An 18010-nucleotide genomic window follows, 5' to 3' on the forward strand; every position below is an offset into this window, starting at 1 on the left:
CTTGATTACAGCCAGGTTATGCAATAAAAATGGTAATAATAATAATTTTATATGTAGGAAAGTGCTTAGCTGGCAAAGAGAGCAACTACAGACACTGTGCTGCATCCGCCTTATGTGCCTAAACAGGATTTTTATGTTGGCTTTAAAGCTGTTCAGCCACCACTCAACAGGGGGAGCTAGCGGGACTTCAGAAACGGAAAGGACTCAATGCAGGCCGCAATGAACTGTGGGAGATGTAGGCTGGGAAAGGACCTTGCCATGGGGGTAAATGGGGCAATGGACTACGATTCTCAGAGAGAGTCGCTTAAGAGTAGGGGAGAGTAATGCCCTGTACACACAACCTGTTTTGCCGTCGGAATAAGCTCTGATGCCCCGTACACACGGTCAGATTTTCCGACAGAAAATGTGTGATAGGACCTTGATAGGACTTCCGACAACAAAATCCGTTGTCGGAATTTCCGATCGCATGTACACAAATACGACGCACAAAGTGCCATGCATGCTCAGAATAAATAAAGAGATGAAAGCTATTGGCTACTGCCCCATTTAGTGTCCCGACATACGTGTTTTACATCACCGCGTTCAGAACGATCGGATTTTCCGACAACTTTGTGTGACCGTGTGTATGCAAGACAAGTTTGAGCCAACATCCGTCGGAAAAAATCCATGGATTTTGTTGTCGGAATGTCCGAATAAAGTCCGACCGTGTGTGCGGGGCATGAAGGTTTTTCTGAAGGAGTTCCGACGGAATTCTCCTGAAACTGTCTTGCGTACACATGATCACACCAAAGTCCGACCGTCAAGAACGAGGTGACGTACAACACGTAGGACGGGACTAGAAAAAAGAAGTTCAATAGCCAGTAGCCAATAGCTTCCATCTCGTACTTGCTTCAGAGCATGTGTCGTTTTTGGTATGTCGGAACAGCATACAGACGAACGGTTTTCCGGATAGGAATTGGTTCCGTCGGAAATATTTAGAACATGTTCTCTTTCTAGGTCCATCAGAATTTTCGACGGAAAAAGTCCGATGAGGCATATACGCGATCGAAATATACAATGAAAAGCTCCTGTCGGACTTTTTCTGTCCGACATTACGCTCGTGTGTATGCGGCATAAGCAGTTTTCCCAGGCATAGGAGAAAAAGACTTCCTCTTGCTGTGAGAGGACCGGAGAGTGCATATTATTATTATACATGATTTATATAGCGCAGACAGTTTACGCTTTACAACATAAGGCCAGATAGTACAGTTACAATACATTCTAATACAATAGGAATCAGAGAGCCCTGCTCGTTAGAGCCTACATTCTAAGAGATCTGTGCTTCAAGGTATACACCTGCCAGATGTAGCCTGGACTGGAGTGCACCACCTTAAAGAAAGGGCCCCACAAATTAGCCGGCTGAAGGTTGTAAGTCAGGAGCCAGATACTTACAAACTGCTTCATACAGACCCTAAACTGAGCTACAAATAGCCAGAGGTACTTCTCTTAGGATATATATATATATATATATATATATATATATATTAGGGTTGTCCCGATACCGATACTAGTATCGGTATCGGCACCGATACCGAGCATTTGCCCGAGTACTTGTACTCGGGCAAATGCTCCCGATGCTTCCCCCGATACCTAGAGGACAGCTGTGATCGGCGCGTGGGGGAGTTACAAGATTCTCCCCCAGCGGATTTCAGCAGCTTTAGTGACATACAGCGGTGATCGCTCACTGCTGACTGTCACTGCATCCTCCTCCATGCCCCCTCCGTTCCTCTGTGCCTCTCCGCTGTCCCCTGCATTCCTCTCACCTTATCTGTCCCCCTCCGTTCTCCCCCTCCGTTCCTCTCTCCTTATCTGTCCCCCTCCGTTCTCCCCCTCAGTTCCTCCGTCCCCCTCCTCCTTCCTTTGTGTATGGATAGAGTCAGCTGACTCTGTCCATTCACATAACTGAAACATTGTAATCTCCTGTGATTACGATGTGTCAGTTTATGAATGGAGAGGAGCCGCTGTCTTCTTTCCATTCATTCTCAGTGCAGCTGAGGCTGCAGAGAAAGGGACTGGGGAATCTCTATCCTCGGTCTCTTTCTCTGTCTCAAGGGGGAGATATCAGAGGTCTGTTAAGACCCCTGATATCTCACCAAAGCCCCCCAAAAGGGCTGATTAAAAAAAAACAAAAAAAAACAATAAAGAATAAAAAAATATTATCGTAAAAAATAAAAATTGTAAAAAAAAAAAAAACACACACATACAACGTTCACCCCCCCCCTAAAAAAAACAGCAAAAAAAAAAAAACTGTCACGTGACATTAAAAAAAAAGTATCAGTAATCGGTATCGGCGAGTACTTGAAAAAAGTATCGGTACTTGTACTCGGTCCTAAAAAAGTGGTATCGGGACAACCCTAATATATATATATATATATATATATATATATATATATATATATATATATATATATATATATATATATGTCCTGAGATACATATATACATTGGATGATGTACACTCTGAGACATTTATTGACCATTGATTGCAGAGGAGCTACCGTGGGATTATTTATCATTATTGATACTGTTCATTGTTAATATTGTTCCTATTTAGGCTATCTTGCTCAGTGGAAAAGTGATTTAGGCCTCTTCCACACGAGGTGGATCTGTTTCAGCCGAGTCCGCCAGCTCAGCGGGAGATTGCTCCGTTGATCTCAGCTGAGCGGCAGATGACAGGTCCGTCTCTGCTCACTGAATGGGGAGGGGCCTGTCAGAGCTCCGCTGATCTCTATGGGGAAAGCGGCCAAAAATGGACAGAATGTCCGTTTTCATCAGATCTCATCCGATCCGCCAAGACGAATGGCAGACATATGGCCATACGTCTGTCTTGATCCGATGGCAGACAGGGGTCAGTGGACACATCTCCACTGACATCTGCCTGCCCATAGGTGTCAATAGGTGGCCCGCTCGGATCCGCCTGAAAAACGGACAGGCGGATCCAAGCGGGCTTGTCGTGTGAAAGGAGCCTTGGACTGAACTGCTATAACCTAGTTATATCTCATTCAGCTTGCTGTGAGCATTTCTTCCACATGCTGATATATATTTGTGCATTGCTATTCACTTTTGTCCTGTGACAATGTACATGTTTTACTTACAATTAAGTAGCCTGGTGCTATACCTTGACTTAGTTGTGTGTAAGATACTGATACTTTTGCTCACATAGGGTCTGCAGCATCCTATTATCTAACCATGTGTGTCAGAGGGGACAAAGCTGTTTACAGAGTTGTGGCTAAGAACAGAGAACTTGTTATACCAAGCAACTCCTCTGGGGCAGCGTTTTTCAACCAGGGTGCCCAGGCTCTGGGGAGCCTTGAGGTTTCTTCAGGGGTGCCTTGGTAAAATGCCTAAAAATTGCCCAAAAAACTGTATACAAGCCGGTGTGTGGAAGGCTGCCTTTTAGTTACACAAAACCACAGGTTTTCGTTGTGCACCATTACAACCTTCTAGCTTCTGGCGCCCTAACGACCAATGGCGTCATCAGTAGAAGAGACTAGTTTTTACATTTTAGAATGTGGTGCCTCAAGACTGTCCATAATTTTTAAAGGGTGCCCTGACTGAAAAAAGGTTGAGAAACACTGCTCTTGGGGTAAGTGCTACACACAATAAGGAGGAGAGGAGTTTTTCTAAATTTGTCATGTAAATTGATTCTGGGCATTTTCATTTTTCTATCATTGACCAATGACTCTGGCCATTTTTCTCCCACTGACCAATGACACTGGCCATTTCTCTCCCACTGACCAATGACACCAGACATTTCTCTCCCACTGACCAATGACACCAGACATTTCTCTCCCACTGGCCAATGACAACAGGCATTTCTCTCCCACTGACCAATGACACCAGACATTTCTCTCCCACTGACCAATGACACCAGCCATTTCTCTCCCACTGACCAATGACACCAGCCATTTCTCTGCCACTGACCAATGACACCAGGCATTTCTCTCCCACTGACCAATGACACCAGCCATTTCTCTCCCACTGACCAATGACACCAGCCATTTCTGTCCCACTGACCAATGACACCAGCCATTTCTGTCCCACTGACCAATGACACCAGCCATTTCTCTCCCACTGACCAATGACACCAGCCATTTCTCTCCCACTGACCAATGACACCAGCCATTTCTGTCCCACTGACCAGTGACACCAGCCATTTCTGTCCCACTGAGAAATGACACCAACCATTTCTCTCCCACTGACCAATGACACCAGGCATTTCTCTCCCAGTGACTAATCACACTAAGCATTTTTCTCAGGCTGACCAGTGATGCCAGGATTTTTTGTCCTACTGACCAAAGATGCTTTGAATTTTTCTTCCACTAATCAATGATGCCAGGTTTTTTTTACCACTGATGAATGATGACTGTCATTTTTCTCCCTCTGACCAATGACATCAGGAATTTTTTACCACTAACCAATGATGCCGGGCATTTTTCTCCCATTGACCACTAACAGTGGTCTTCCACTGACCAGCAATGTGAGGAGCACTATTTTACATAATCTAACCTCTGTAACCTTTATGATGTGCTGTATGTTACATACTCTTGGTCAAAATGTTTCTTTTAACAGTTGCTGATTGCTAATTAGCCCTCAAGTTTTTTTTATGAAGTTCTTTGTCCTGCTGAGATCCTGTCATGCCCTGCCACTGCTGCATCCTGCACCGCCATGTTTTCTCTGACTTGATCGAGTGGCCCGCTGACTCTTCCGGGTTCAACGATAGGGCCTCCCAATGACATGCCACTGACCGTCCTTTCCTCCTCTGTGAATTACACAGTATGGTCTCCTGGGATATGTAACATACATATAAAAAAAATTATGTGTATAGGGGCGGGTCTAAACCCTCTATACATGTTGCGGAGTGGAGGAGGGGTGGTCTGGAAGCACTTTCCAGGTATGACTGAAGATCCCCTTTAACAACTTGCCGACCGGCCCATAGTAAAAATACGTAATTTGTTTGACAATAAATACCGGGGGTTATGGCAGCTGGTCAAAAGTGGTCCCGTGGGTGGATTCACCGTAGGATCACTATTAGAGGCGGTGGGAGGGGTGCCCCTGTCACTTCCCTGGTCATTCCTTACCTGACCAATCGGTGAAGCCCAGGAGCGATCCGACACTGGCGGTAGCTGGGTATGGAGAAGAGGCCTCCACTCATCTTTATCTCCTTGGATGACCGAAGCAATGTCATGACATCACTTCCAGTTCCCGGGCCTAGCAAATCTTTTTTTTTTTTGATCATTTGCTTTTAAAAGGTAAATGAGAGATTTGGGGTTTTTGACAACTTGTCGGATTTTACATGTGATTATTGCAAGCGGCTGGGAGAATGCCAGGAGAATGCAATGGCCCCGTGTTTGCAGTAAAGTAAATCGCTCCATTTATGGGCGCCTTTAGCTAGTCTATGATCACCCTAATAGTTTCAGTTCCGCCTACTCAGAACATGTCAACGTTGGGGTCATTTTTGCATTGCAGGACATTAGAGCTGCACGATTCTGGCTAAAATGAGAATCACAATTTTTTTGCTATGGTAACCAGGAAGCGATGTCATGATATCAATAATTCTAGCGCAAGACCACCTCTGTAACTCTAAATAGGTAACCGTTAAAATGTTTTAAAGCGTCGCCTATGGAGATTTTTAAGTACCGTAGTCGCCATTCTGTGAGTTTTCAATTTTAAATCATGACATGTTACGTATCTATTTAACATCAACTTTCACATTATACAAAAAAATTGGGCTAACTTTACTGTTTTTCATTAAAGTGTATTTTTTCAAAAAAAATTGTGTTTGAAAGGCCGCAGCACAAGCACAGTGTGACATAAAATATTGCAACCACTGCCATTTTATTTTCTAGGGTCTCTGCTAAAAAAATAGAATATTTTGGTGCTCTGAGTAATTTTCCAGCAAATAAACGTGAAATTGTATCGGATGCTTACCGTAATTTTCCTTTCCTGACGCCAAACCATGGCAGCATACTAGTGAAAGAGCTCTGCCTCTTGACCACTCCCTCAGGACCAGTGAGTAGCATAAATGAAAGGCCTAGTTAGGACCCACTCCATTCTCTGTAATTAGCTACATACCGAAACGTACAAACAAGGGTAGGACCGCATGCTGCCATGGTTTGGCTTTAGGAAAGGAAAATTACGGTAAGCATCCGATACAATTTTCCGTTTTCCTGATGCCAACATGGCAGCATACTAGTGATAAATAACTAGCTGACAGGGTGGGATCTACTTGTCAAACCAATCTTCTAATTAGGATGAGACAGAGGACTGAATAGTCCTTCCTTCAAAGACCCCCGATGACTAGGCCCCCAGGTCTATTCCGTCAAGTTTGAGTAGGAATGTTGGAACGACCACGATACCCCTCTACAGATGGGTACCATAGATCCTCTTGAATGTGCTGCCTATGAGGCTTCAACCGCTCTGGTAGAGTGCTCTGCCGCCACTGACGGAGGCTCGCGACCCCTAGTCTTATATGCAGAACCAAGCCTGCTAGGATCCAGGCAGTAACCTCTTTCCCTTGATGATTCCCAGCTGGAATGACAAAAGGTTTATTTAGATGACCTGAAAGGGACAATTGTGGACAGATACTACTTTAAAGTTCTGAAAATGAACAGTATGTGTGACTTTCCTGTGTGTTCTGGAAAGTTAGGCAATGTTCAGCTGTCTGTTAAATACCCTGTTTCCCCGAAAATAAGACCTAGCGTGATTGTCGGTGATGGCTGCAATATAAGCCCTACCCAAAAATAAGCCCTACCCTGTTTCCCCGAAAATAAGCCCTACCCTGAAAATAAGACCTACAAGGACTTTAACTAGGGCTTGTTTGGGGGGTAGGGCTTATATCGCAGCCATCACCGACAATCACGCTAGGTCTTATTTTCAGGGAAACAGGGTAGCAGGCTGTTGCTACGTTTGATGCAGGATGATCTACAAGACCCAACTGTACTCTTTCTGGAAAGAAAGGAATATATATATATTTATTTTTACTTTGAAGCTTCAAGAGCTTGAATCCCTGATAACTTTCTGCTTAAAGTTCTTGCAATTGATACTGCCTTGTAAGTGATGGCCTGAACCGAACACTGCTCTGTTGGAACAAACGGTTAAACTGATATGAGATCCAGGAACTCCAATAGATCTTTCTTCCTTGGTGACCGACTCCTCACGACTGCCCTCGTTGTGCAAACGGAAGGATTCTTGGCCCATTTAAATGTGTTATTGCCGATATAGCCCACACTCGTGAGCTATGTGAGGATAAGCTAAGGCCTGGAGGAAGTATAGAACAGCTGACACTGGAAGGGCAGTAGGATCAATGTCTCGCCCTACCAAGAAAAAGCAAACTTGTTCCAGAATTAGGCCTAGATGTTGTAAGTAGAATGTCTTCTCGCACACAACAAAGTAGAGATCACTCTGGAGTGAAACTGGAACAACCGGAGTTGCCCATCCTCCCCCTTTAGTGCCCCTGCTTGCAGCCCCAGTCTGCGTATGTTGTGGAGGGGAAATGTCTTCTGTATCCTGAAATGAATGGCCAGGGAAAACCGAGGGCCTCCTGGTCAATATGGAGGATTGGCTATGACAACTATGTTCTCCCTTGACAGCCTCAAGAGGAATCTCAATTACAGGAAATGTTGGGGAAAAATATATAGGTTAGATTGCAGTCCCAGGGAGAGACCAGAGCGTCTGCTCCCTGCGCCTTGGTGTACGGAAACAAATCCAGACAAAAATTTGTGATTACTGTGGGAAACGAGGAGGTCTGTCTGTGGTAGGCCCCACCTGTGGACCAGCTCAGAGAAGACCTGGGACGTAGACCCACTCGTGTTAAAAAAAAATACGCTGGGAGGTAAACTGCTTCCGGAATTTTGCTGGTGATCTCCCCCCCCCCGGCGTTATGGGTTTCACCTCTCTCAATAGCATATTGCTGCGAGTTTCACCCTGGAGCTGAATATAGGCAACTGCTGCCCTGTTGCTAAACTGTAAGGAGATGCATTTTCTAGTTGAAATTTGCGCAGGTACCCATGCACCCCAGGAATCATCTGTATGCATGATGATGTTGTGCCCAGATGACTGAGGCACTGAGAAGCCATCAAACAAGTGGAAGTATCCATCCTCAGAATTCTGTTCCTGACTATCACCACTTCCTTTGATGGAAGTAAACCAGAGGAACTAGCAGAGCACCCCCAGGTACAGTAACCGTTGGGATGGAGAAAGTTGGCTTTGCTTTCCCTCTAAGGTGTGAGGATAGGATAGGCATCCTGATGATCCAGCAACAGCATCCAGCCATGGGGTTGTACTGTTTAATGGACTCTGTCTTAAAGATCTCAAAGAGGGCCCAAAAGGGTTCAACCTCTTCCGATCTGCAACAGGACACTAGCCAAACTCAGAGTCCTGCAGGTGCAGCAGCTGGTTGATAGTTATTAAACCATTCCCATTAGACTCACCCAGTACATGGGCTGATTATTGCTGCTCTGCCGGCACCTGCAGATGCTACAGTATGTAGGAGCAGGTTGACCCTTAGCTTGTTCAGGGTATACAGTTTCGACAGGGTCTCAACCATATGGCCTCCCTAGCCGCCAAAGTGCCTGGGTGCTCTTCCAGTGGCTAGACAAGCAACTAGGAGGGACTTCCTGGTCAACCTCCATATTTTGAGTAGCAGAATGCTGCATCTGTAATATATGAAGCAAGGACCCAAGCATACTATGCATTAAGGTGAAAAAACATCTGGCAGTCACCGGCCCCCTAGCCCCCCCGCTTTACATACCAGAGTCCCTTCATCTCCTCGGCGGGGACGCGCCGTCCCTCTCTCCATGGGGTCCCGGCTCTTGATCGGATAGATTGATAGCAGCGCAGCCATTGGCTCCCACTGCTGTCAATCAAATCCAATGACGCGGGGGGCAGGGCCGAGTCCGGCATTTGTGTCTGTGGACTCGGGAGCGTGCCCGCAAGGTAACAACCTTGGGTGAGCGCTTCTCCTAGGGGGTTATCTGATGCGGTGAGGAGCCGCGAGAGCCGCCGGGAGACCCCAGAGGAGAATGTTCGGGGCCACTCTATGCAAAACAAGCTGCATAGTGGAGGTAAGTATGATATGTTTGTACTACATAGAATCAGGAAAATGCTTTAAGATCGCGAGGGGGGGAAGAATTGCGATCTCGATTCTTAACGATTGATTGTACAGCTCTAGTTTCAGGTGGTTTCATTGGATCAGCATGACAGCCAGACAAAAAAGTAGAAGCCTCCGTATTTTGTTCCTTTAAAACCCAGTTATAGAATAGAATATGACAATGGCCCATCTATAAATATAAAAGAAAAGTCCAGTTCCACTTTTTGGCATATAGAATCCTCACCGACAAGGATCATCCTTCATTGCCAGTTCCTCAGTTCAATCAACACTTCTAATTATTAAGTCTAATTTCCTGTATCTAATTGTGTTCACTAGCGGATATGAAATAGCTGCTGTTGTTTTTTTTTTCTCCCCCCTCTGTTAAACACTACGTGTTAACCAATTACAAGGTAAAAACAGATTCATTAAATTAGCTTGATAATGAAATTGTCCATAAACTGGGTTAATGTCCCAGAACTGCCAAGTAAAAGGTGAGAGCGGAAGCTGCCCTGGGACGGCTGAGTGACATAATACAGCCGAGGATTCCTGCTGCAGCCGGTGAAAAGGCAGCCGTGTACGGCGACCGCCATCTCCGCTGCATTACAGGGAAAGAAACGGCTTCATTATTTTACAATTTAGTCGCATAAGGCGAACAAGGTTAATTGAAAATGGCTGTATTCATGGCTGAATGGCAGCATTTCAAGAGGTTTCTAGGATATTTTTTCTCTCCTTTAACTTTTAATTAACTTGATTATTTCTAAACTGTGTTTTCTTCCACACAGATGGATCTCATCAACGTTTAAAGATACTCTCTACTAATAAAAGAAAAACCTAATTTGAAGAATTAGTAGGCACTGCAGTACAGAAGTTGTAGATCGGGTAGACTGTAGATATGATCTGGGTGTAGACATTCCTGCTCTGCTCCTCCTCCGATCCATATTAGACCCTCCAGCTGCCAGTCTGATTTGAAATTTCAGCTGGTGTGCAGAAAATGGTGGTCATTTAAAATGAAGCTGCCAAATATAGAAATGTGGGAGCTGCCATTGTTGATGTGTTTTTGCAGTTAAAGAGTTACTAAACCTACAACAGTAAAATCAGTCTGTATATGCAGTAAAGCATGCTTGTTTTACTCACTGTGGAACCTAAGGGGTTAATCCTCCGCATTGTGTAAAAAGGCTGTTTGAACCTGTCTTCTCTGTTCCTCCCCTTGTTTCACTGTCCCCAATCCATCTCCTGATAGAACAGAGCCCTGGAGTCACTCTGCACATGCTCAGTTTGGTGTGTCTTGCTAGAGATTTTTTTTTTCTTGGGAGGATGCATGTGATCAGCACAGGGCCAATCAGCACTCTCCAGACAGAGGATCAGGGGTCATGCAGCCTCATAGAACAGTCAGAGGAGAATGAAAATGCCTCCTACACTGATAGAAGTCACAAGACTGCTATATACTGTTGATGAGAAAAGGTATTTAGCAGTTTAAAGTGGAGTTCCGCTTAAAAAAAAATATTAAAAGTCAGCAGCTAAAAATACTGCAGCTGCTGATTTTTAATAATCGGACACTTACCTGTCCCAGGGTCCGGCGATGCATAGGAAACAAATCACTGCTCATCTCCCCCTCCTCTCTGCGGAGCCGGCATTGTCACTGTGGGCACCCGGCTGAGAGCCGCGTGGCGCCGTGACTGAACGGGCAATCATCTGGGACCTGTGACGTGTCCCAGATGATTGCCGAGAGGGAGGGGGGAGAGGTGAACTTGCTCCTGGCGCTGCGGTATGCCGGGAGCAAGTGGGAGCTGGAACCCTCTAAAAAAGGGGAATCCGCTCCCCCAACAAAAAAATTACATGCCAAATGTGGCATGTCAGGGGGTCACCTTCCCATAAAGCAGAAGTTCCATTTTTGGGTGGAACCCCGCTTTAAATTTACAAAAATAATTGCATTTCCATATTCTGTGTACAGTGGGAGACCAGATATAATGAATGCAGAGTCCTGGGTTTAGTAACACTTTAAGAGCTACAGGGTCATCAATCGTAATGCTTCCTTTGCTTTATGGTGAGTAGGGATCAAACGATTATCGGTGGGAGCGGTTATCGGCGGCCGATATTCATTTGAAGTATCGGGTGCAAACGTACCCGATATTACCGATATTGCTTCAAGGGGTTTTACCGGTGTGCTGCAGGCATCACCCCGGTACCGTTCTTTAGACCGGACAGTCGGCTTTATTTTAATAACAACCAATACGGGTCAGCAGCCGCTTGGCTGTTATTACAAGCAGTGGGAGGGGACAACTCCACTCTCCCGCTACCTTCCCCCGCTCACCCGGGCTCTCCGGTCCCACCGGGAGGCCAGAACAACCAGCCGGTACATTTGCCGGCTGGCCGAAGTCCCGAACAAAGCCTGCTTCGTTCGGTTCTCGGATCTAGTAACCCGGAAGCAATGTCATGACATAGTTTCCTGGATTACTGGCATCTTAAAGGCGCCAGTTTTCGAAAATATAAAGTATTCAAAAACACAGATCTTGACGTTTGGAATACTTTCAAGTGCAGAGGAGGGGTTTGGGGTCTTGTAGACCCCAGATCCCTCTATAAAGAGTACCTGTCATTGCCTATTACTGTCACAAGGGATGTTTACATTCCTTGTGATAGTAATAACAGTGATTAAAAAAAAAGTGCAATTTATTTTTTTAAATGTACAGAATATGGGCAGACAATATTGGCTATTGGCCTGAGAGGTGGCCGAAATATCGGTATCATATCGGCACTGACAAAATGATATCGGTTCGATCCCTAATGGTGAGTCACTGGCCTGGTACAAGCATGCGCAGATCTGTAAAAATGCTATGTAAAAAAATAACATAGCAGTGACTTGTGATATATTAGAATTGCATATATCTAATTGCAAAACACAACAGTTCTCAAGATTCCTGTCTCTTCTACCAAAACAGAAGATGGTTAAAGTCATCAGAGTTCACTCTCAGTTAAAGATGAATTCCAGGGATGCATATTTTATGCATAGTTCTGTTGTTCCAGCTTGGAATAATCTAACTACTGTATGTATGCCTCTGATGATGTCATAACGGGGAAACGTGTAGGGTGGAGCTTCATGGGCTCAGGAGAGAGAGCATGTTTTATAGTGAGTTGCTGGCTTCTACTGTTCTCCCTGTGGTGTTGTTTGGCTGCATGTCTTACTGATATGTGAGAGGGGGAGTCGCGCTGGGTAGTTGGACGTGCCTGCTACTGTGAGATACACATGTTAAAAACAAATATGTTCTTTAATACAGTAAATACATTTCTGTTACTGTGTATGCTATGAGGCTTTTTCTCTTCTTTTGAGCTGGGCTTAAACTTAAAATGTTACTAAACCCAGGACCCTGCATTCACTGTATCTGTTCTCCTACAATACACAGAACATGGAAATACAATTATTTTAGTAAATACACATAGTTGCCAACAGTCCCGATTTTCCCGGGACAATCCCGATTTTGGGACCCTCGTCCCGATCGGAGGCTGTCCCGAATCGGGATTTTTGGGAAAATCGGGAATGTTTGGTTTTTATTTTATTTTCTGAGCAGCTGGCTCCATCAAAATGGCCACCGGCGGCGCCGCTAGATCTTCCCCCTGGTGTTCAGTGGAGAGAGGAAGGGGGCTCGATCCGAGAAGCCAATGAATCGGCTTCTTTAGCTGCACGGATCGGCCCCTCCCCTCTCCACTGAACACACAGCACCGGCGGCCAGACACAGCACAAACACAATCGGCCCGTCAAGAGTGAGGAAATGCCAAGTGAGAGAAAATGTACCAGTTCCTCCCAGGGGCCGTAGTGCTGCCAGTCAATCCCACTGTCTGCTCTAATGGACATGTCATGTGCTGGGGGGCGTTATGGGGGGGGTCTGCACCGATGGAGGGGGATCTGCACTGATGGAGGGGGATCTGCACTGAGGGGATCTGCACTGAGGGGATCTGCACTGATGGAGGGGGATCTGCACTGAGGGGGTCTGCACTGATGGAGGGGGATCTGCACTGAGGGGGTCTGCACTGATGGAGGGGGATCTGCACTGATGGAGGGGGATCTGCACTGATGGAGGGGGGTCTGCATGGATGGAGGGGGGTCTGCACTGATGGAGGGGGATCTGCACTGATGGAGGGGGGTCTGCACGGATGGAGGGGGTATCTGCACTGAGGGGGTCTGCACTGATGGAGGGGGATCTGCACTGAGGGGGTCTGCACTGATGGAGGGGGGTCTGCACTGATGGGGGGGGATCTGCACTGAGGGGGTCTGCACTGATGGAGGGGGGTCTGCACTGAGGGGGTCTGCACTGATGGAGGGGAGTCTGCACTGAGGGGGTCTATACTGATAGATGAGGGAACCGCACTGAGAGGGGTCTGTACTGAGTGGGTCTATACTGATGAGGGGGGGTCTATACTGAGGGGGGTCTAAACTGATGGAGAGGGTCTGTACTTAGTGGGGGGGTCTGTACTGAGGGAGGAGGATCTATACTGCTGGGAGGGGCGGTCTGTACTTAGTGGGGGGGTCTTTACTGAGGGTGACACCAGCTGTAGTGATGCCACTGGCTCTTCTCTCTGCAGCAATTTAACTTTAATGCACGGGGGGGGGTAACTATATACAGGAGGGGGAGGGTTAACTATGTACAGGAGGGGGGTTAACTATTTACAGGAGGGGGTTAACTATTTACAGGAGGGGGTTAACTATGTACAGGGGGATACTATGTACAGGGGGATACTATGTACAGGGGGGGTAACTATGCACAGGAGGGTAATTATGTACAGGGGGGGGTAACTAGGGGGAGAGGGGAAACTATGTACAGGGGGAGGGGGTAACTATGTACAGGGGGGGTAACTATGGCTCTGCCTGGGACACTGATTTAAGGACTGAGGCTGGGAACACCTGGTGTAAAGACTGACTCTGCTGGGGGCACCTGATGCAAGGAGGGACTCTGCCGGGGGCACCTGATACAAGGACAGACTCTGCTGGGGGCACCTGATGCAAAGACGGACTCTGCTGGGGACCCCTGATGCAAGAACGGACTCTGCTGGGGACCCCTGGTGCAAGGAAGGACTTTGCTGGTGGCAGGCGACGTGGCTAGTGACACGTTCAGGGATCCCACTGATTCGGCATTATGGTGAGTTGAATGATTTCATTTTATATTACAATAGTAATAATAGAAATAATGTGCTTCAATCATCCTGACACCATAACAATCATGGTGCCGGGATGATTGAAGAGCTAACACCAGGTGTTGGAGTATCTTTATCTGCTGATTGTTAAACTTTCTAGAATACACATATTTCTATTGTTGTGTAGGATCTGGGGCTGCTGTCCCCTTCATTCCTCTCTTCCCTTTTCCCTCTCCATCCCTTATTCATCTCAGACTCTAACCACACCCCCTTGAGCCATGCCCATTTAAGCCACGCCCACTATTTTGCGTAAACCACGCCCATTTTCGCTACGGTGCTCGAAGCCACGCCTGCAGCGCATGCCCCACCCCCTAATTATTGTACGGCTCCGCCTACAACCAAAAAAGTGTCCCACATTTTTTTTTTGCAATGTTGGCAACTATGAATACAAACTACTAAATACCTTTTCTCATCAGCAGTATATAGCAGTCTTGTGACTTCTATCAGTGTCCAGCCAAGCACTGGTTAAAGCTTGTAGGAGGAGTTTTCTGACTGACCTATGAAACTGCAAGACCTCTGACCCTCTGTCTGGACAGTGCTGATTGGCCCTGTGATGATCACATACAATACAAACTGAGCATGTGCAGCCTAACTTCATAGACTCAGCATTCAGCAGACCCCGGCAGATGACTCCAGCTCTCCTCCTGTCCTCCTCCCAGACAGGTCGCAGGAGTGCAGAACGAAATGCACTCCTGCAATCCACAAGTGAAGTACAGCCAAACAAGCTTTAGAGGCTTGTTTTTTTTTTTTTTTTTTGTTGTTTTTTTTTTATAACAAACATGTTATACTTACCTGCTCTGTGCAATGGTTTTGCACAGAGCAGCCCCAATCCACCTTTTCTCGGGTCCCCCACCGGCGCTTCCGATCCCTCCTTCCTGCCTAGTGTCGACATAGCAAGCAGCTTGCCATGGGGGCACCCGCAGACTTGCTCCCGAGTCGCTGCACCGTGGGTCCGTTCACACACGGAGCACGACTCGGCCCTGCCCCCACTCTCTCCTCCCTCCAATGGCTACTGCTACTGTCTCAGCCAATGAAGAAGGAGAGACCCAGGATAGCCAAGGCTTTCGTGCACATCGCTGGATCAAGATGGGGCTCAGGTAAGTATTGGGGGGCTGCTGCACACAGAAGGTTTTTAACCTATATGCACAGAATATATGAAGGTAAAAAACATTGATCCTTTACATGCACTTTAACATATGATTATCTTCACTGATGCATGGGTGCCTCTTCCTATCTAATGTAGGACAAAGAAGACACAGTCATATTCTGTCTTAAAAATAAATTAGTATATAAAATTGATGACAAAATGTTGCTGGTGTGAAATCACATGCTCAGGGTGTAGAGTCTGAATCTCCGTCACCTTTGCCAAAAACAGCTTGCAGCATCTGGAAATAGCGAAGTCACATTATGCTGAAAGGGCACATTAGCTGTGTCTTGTCTCGGGAAGGTTCAGAGAGACGCCTTGAGGGAAGAAACCAAGAAAGTGAACTTCTACCATGAAGGATAACCCGAGGCTGCAGGTGAGGATGAGCAGCGTTTGCCCTGATCGATTTAACTGAAAATCTGCAGTTCAATCATCTGTTGGCCTCTTGTATCTTTATATTAAAGTGATCTTTTTTTTTTTTTTTTATATATATATAAAAAAAATAACAAACATGCCTATACTTACCTGCTCTTTGCAATGGTTTTGAACAGAGCAGCCTCGATCCTCCTCTTCTGGGGTCCCCTGCCAGCACCAGTGGCGCTGGGTGCTCAAAATTGTTTTGGGGGGGGCACAGACAAACTGAAAAATTCTGGAAAAAAAACCATCAATTGCAGCCTCACTGTGCCCATCAAACGCAGCCACTGTGCCTATCAATTGCAGCCACTGTGCCCATCAAACGCAGCCACTGTGCCTATCAATTGCAGCCACTGTGCCCTCAAATGCTCCCACTGTGCCCATCAAATGCTCCCACTGTGCCCATCAAATTCTGCCACTGTGCCCATCAAATGCTGCCACACTGCCCATCAAATGCTGCCACTGTGTCCATCAAATGCTCCCACTGTGCCCATCAAATATTGCCACTGTGCCAATCAAATGCTCCTACTGTGCCCATCAAATGCTGCCACTGTGCCATCAAATGCTCCCACTGTGCCATCAAATGCTCCCACTGTGCCATCAAATGCTGCCACTGTGCCCATCAAATGCTCCCACTGTGCCATCAAATGCTGCCACTGTGCCTATCAAATGCTCCCACTGTGCCCATCGAATGCTGTCACTGCCCCCGCCCGCCGTCTGCCCGGCACTTACCCTGTCTTGGTGGGGCAGGGGGGGGGGAGTGGCAGCATTCGATGGGCACAGTAATAATAAGGCTTACCTGTAGGTAAAATTAATATCTCATAAACCTACATCTGACGTCAGCGGCGCATGCACAATGAAGGTCCAGTGAAGGACGCACAGCGTCAGAGCCGCAAACCCGGAAGAAAAGCAGGGGGGAAAATGTCAGCTCCCTCTGTGTTGACTGGGATGTGATGCAGGGACCTTGTTCTAAGGTACGTATTTCATAATGAGCTAGTATGCGGTGCATACTAGCTCATTATGCCTTTATCTTACAGGTTTTTTTTTGGTTGGTTTTTCATTTGTTTTGTTTTGCGGATATACAACTGCTTTAAGGGAGCAGGGGGGAGTTACACCTAAATGCAGAGAATGCATTAAAGTGGTTCTAAAGGTGGACTTTTTTTAATCTTAATTCATTCTCTGCATTAAGATAAAAAAACCTTCTGTGTGCAGCAGCTCCCTCATACTTACCTGAGCCCCAACTCGATCCAGCGATGTTGCATGAGAGACTTGGCTGTCCGGGATCCTGATTGGCTGAGACACACAGCAGGCGCCATTGGCTCCCGCTGGCTGTCAATCGAAGTCAGTGAGCCAATGAGGAGAGAGAGAGGGAGGGGCCGAGCCGCAGCTCAGTGTCTGAATGGTTTGGGTGCTCCCATAACAAGCTGCTTGCTGTGGGGGCACTCAACAGGAGGGAGGGGCCAGTAGCATTGGTGGAGGACCCGAGAAGAGAAGGATCGGGGCTGCTCTGTGCAAAACCATTACACAGAGCAGGTAAGTATAACATGTTTGTTACTTTTAGACAAAAAAGCAAGACTTTAGTATCACTTTAAGGTAAAATATCTTCAACCTTTACAACCACTTCCAGACCGCCCACCATGGATATACGTTGCTAATTTGACGTTAAATACCGTTGTTATGGCAGCAGATAGCTGATTTAACCTCAGTATTTTTATTCACGGCTGGCGGTCCGCTTTACGATAAAAGTGGTCTCCATGGCGGATTTGCCGCAAGATCACTTTTATCGGCGGCGGGAGAGGTGCCCCCCTTCCCACCACATCCCGCTCATCTCCGCCGCTTACTGGAGCCGTCGTAGTGGCGGAGACGATCCGATGCTGTTCCCTGATGGACAGGAAGTCGAGTGAGGGAATGATGGCCCCCACTCGACTCTGTGCCACTGGATGACGGAAGCGATGTCAAATGTCTTTTCCGCCCAACGGCCTTAAAGGGATAATTTTTTTTTTATTAAAAAAAAGACATTTTGTTTTATTTTATTTTTTTATTGCTTTTAAGTGTAATTGTAAGATCTGAGGTGTTTTTGACCCCAGATCTCACATTAAAGAGGCCCTGTCATGCTTTTTTCCCATTACAAAGGATGT

General features: G+C 46.6%; 1 protein-coding gene across 1 annotated transcript in view; it reads right to left on the reverse strand.

The window, feature by feature from the left end:
• The window catches only part of CYYR1 (cysteine and tyrosine rich 1), a 162931-nt gene that overhangs the window by 75141 nt on the left and 69780 nt on the right, over positions 1 to 18010 (reverse strand).

This window comes from Aquarana catesbeiana, linkage group LG02, assembly GCF_042186555.1.
Source record: "Aquarana catesbeiana isolate 2022-GZ linkage group LG02, ASM4218655v1, whole genome shotgun sequence".
NCBI classification, from domain to species: Eukaryota; Metazoa; Chordata; class Amphibia; order Anura; family Ranidae; genus Aquarana; species Aquarana catesbeiana.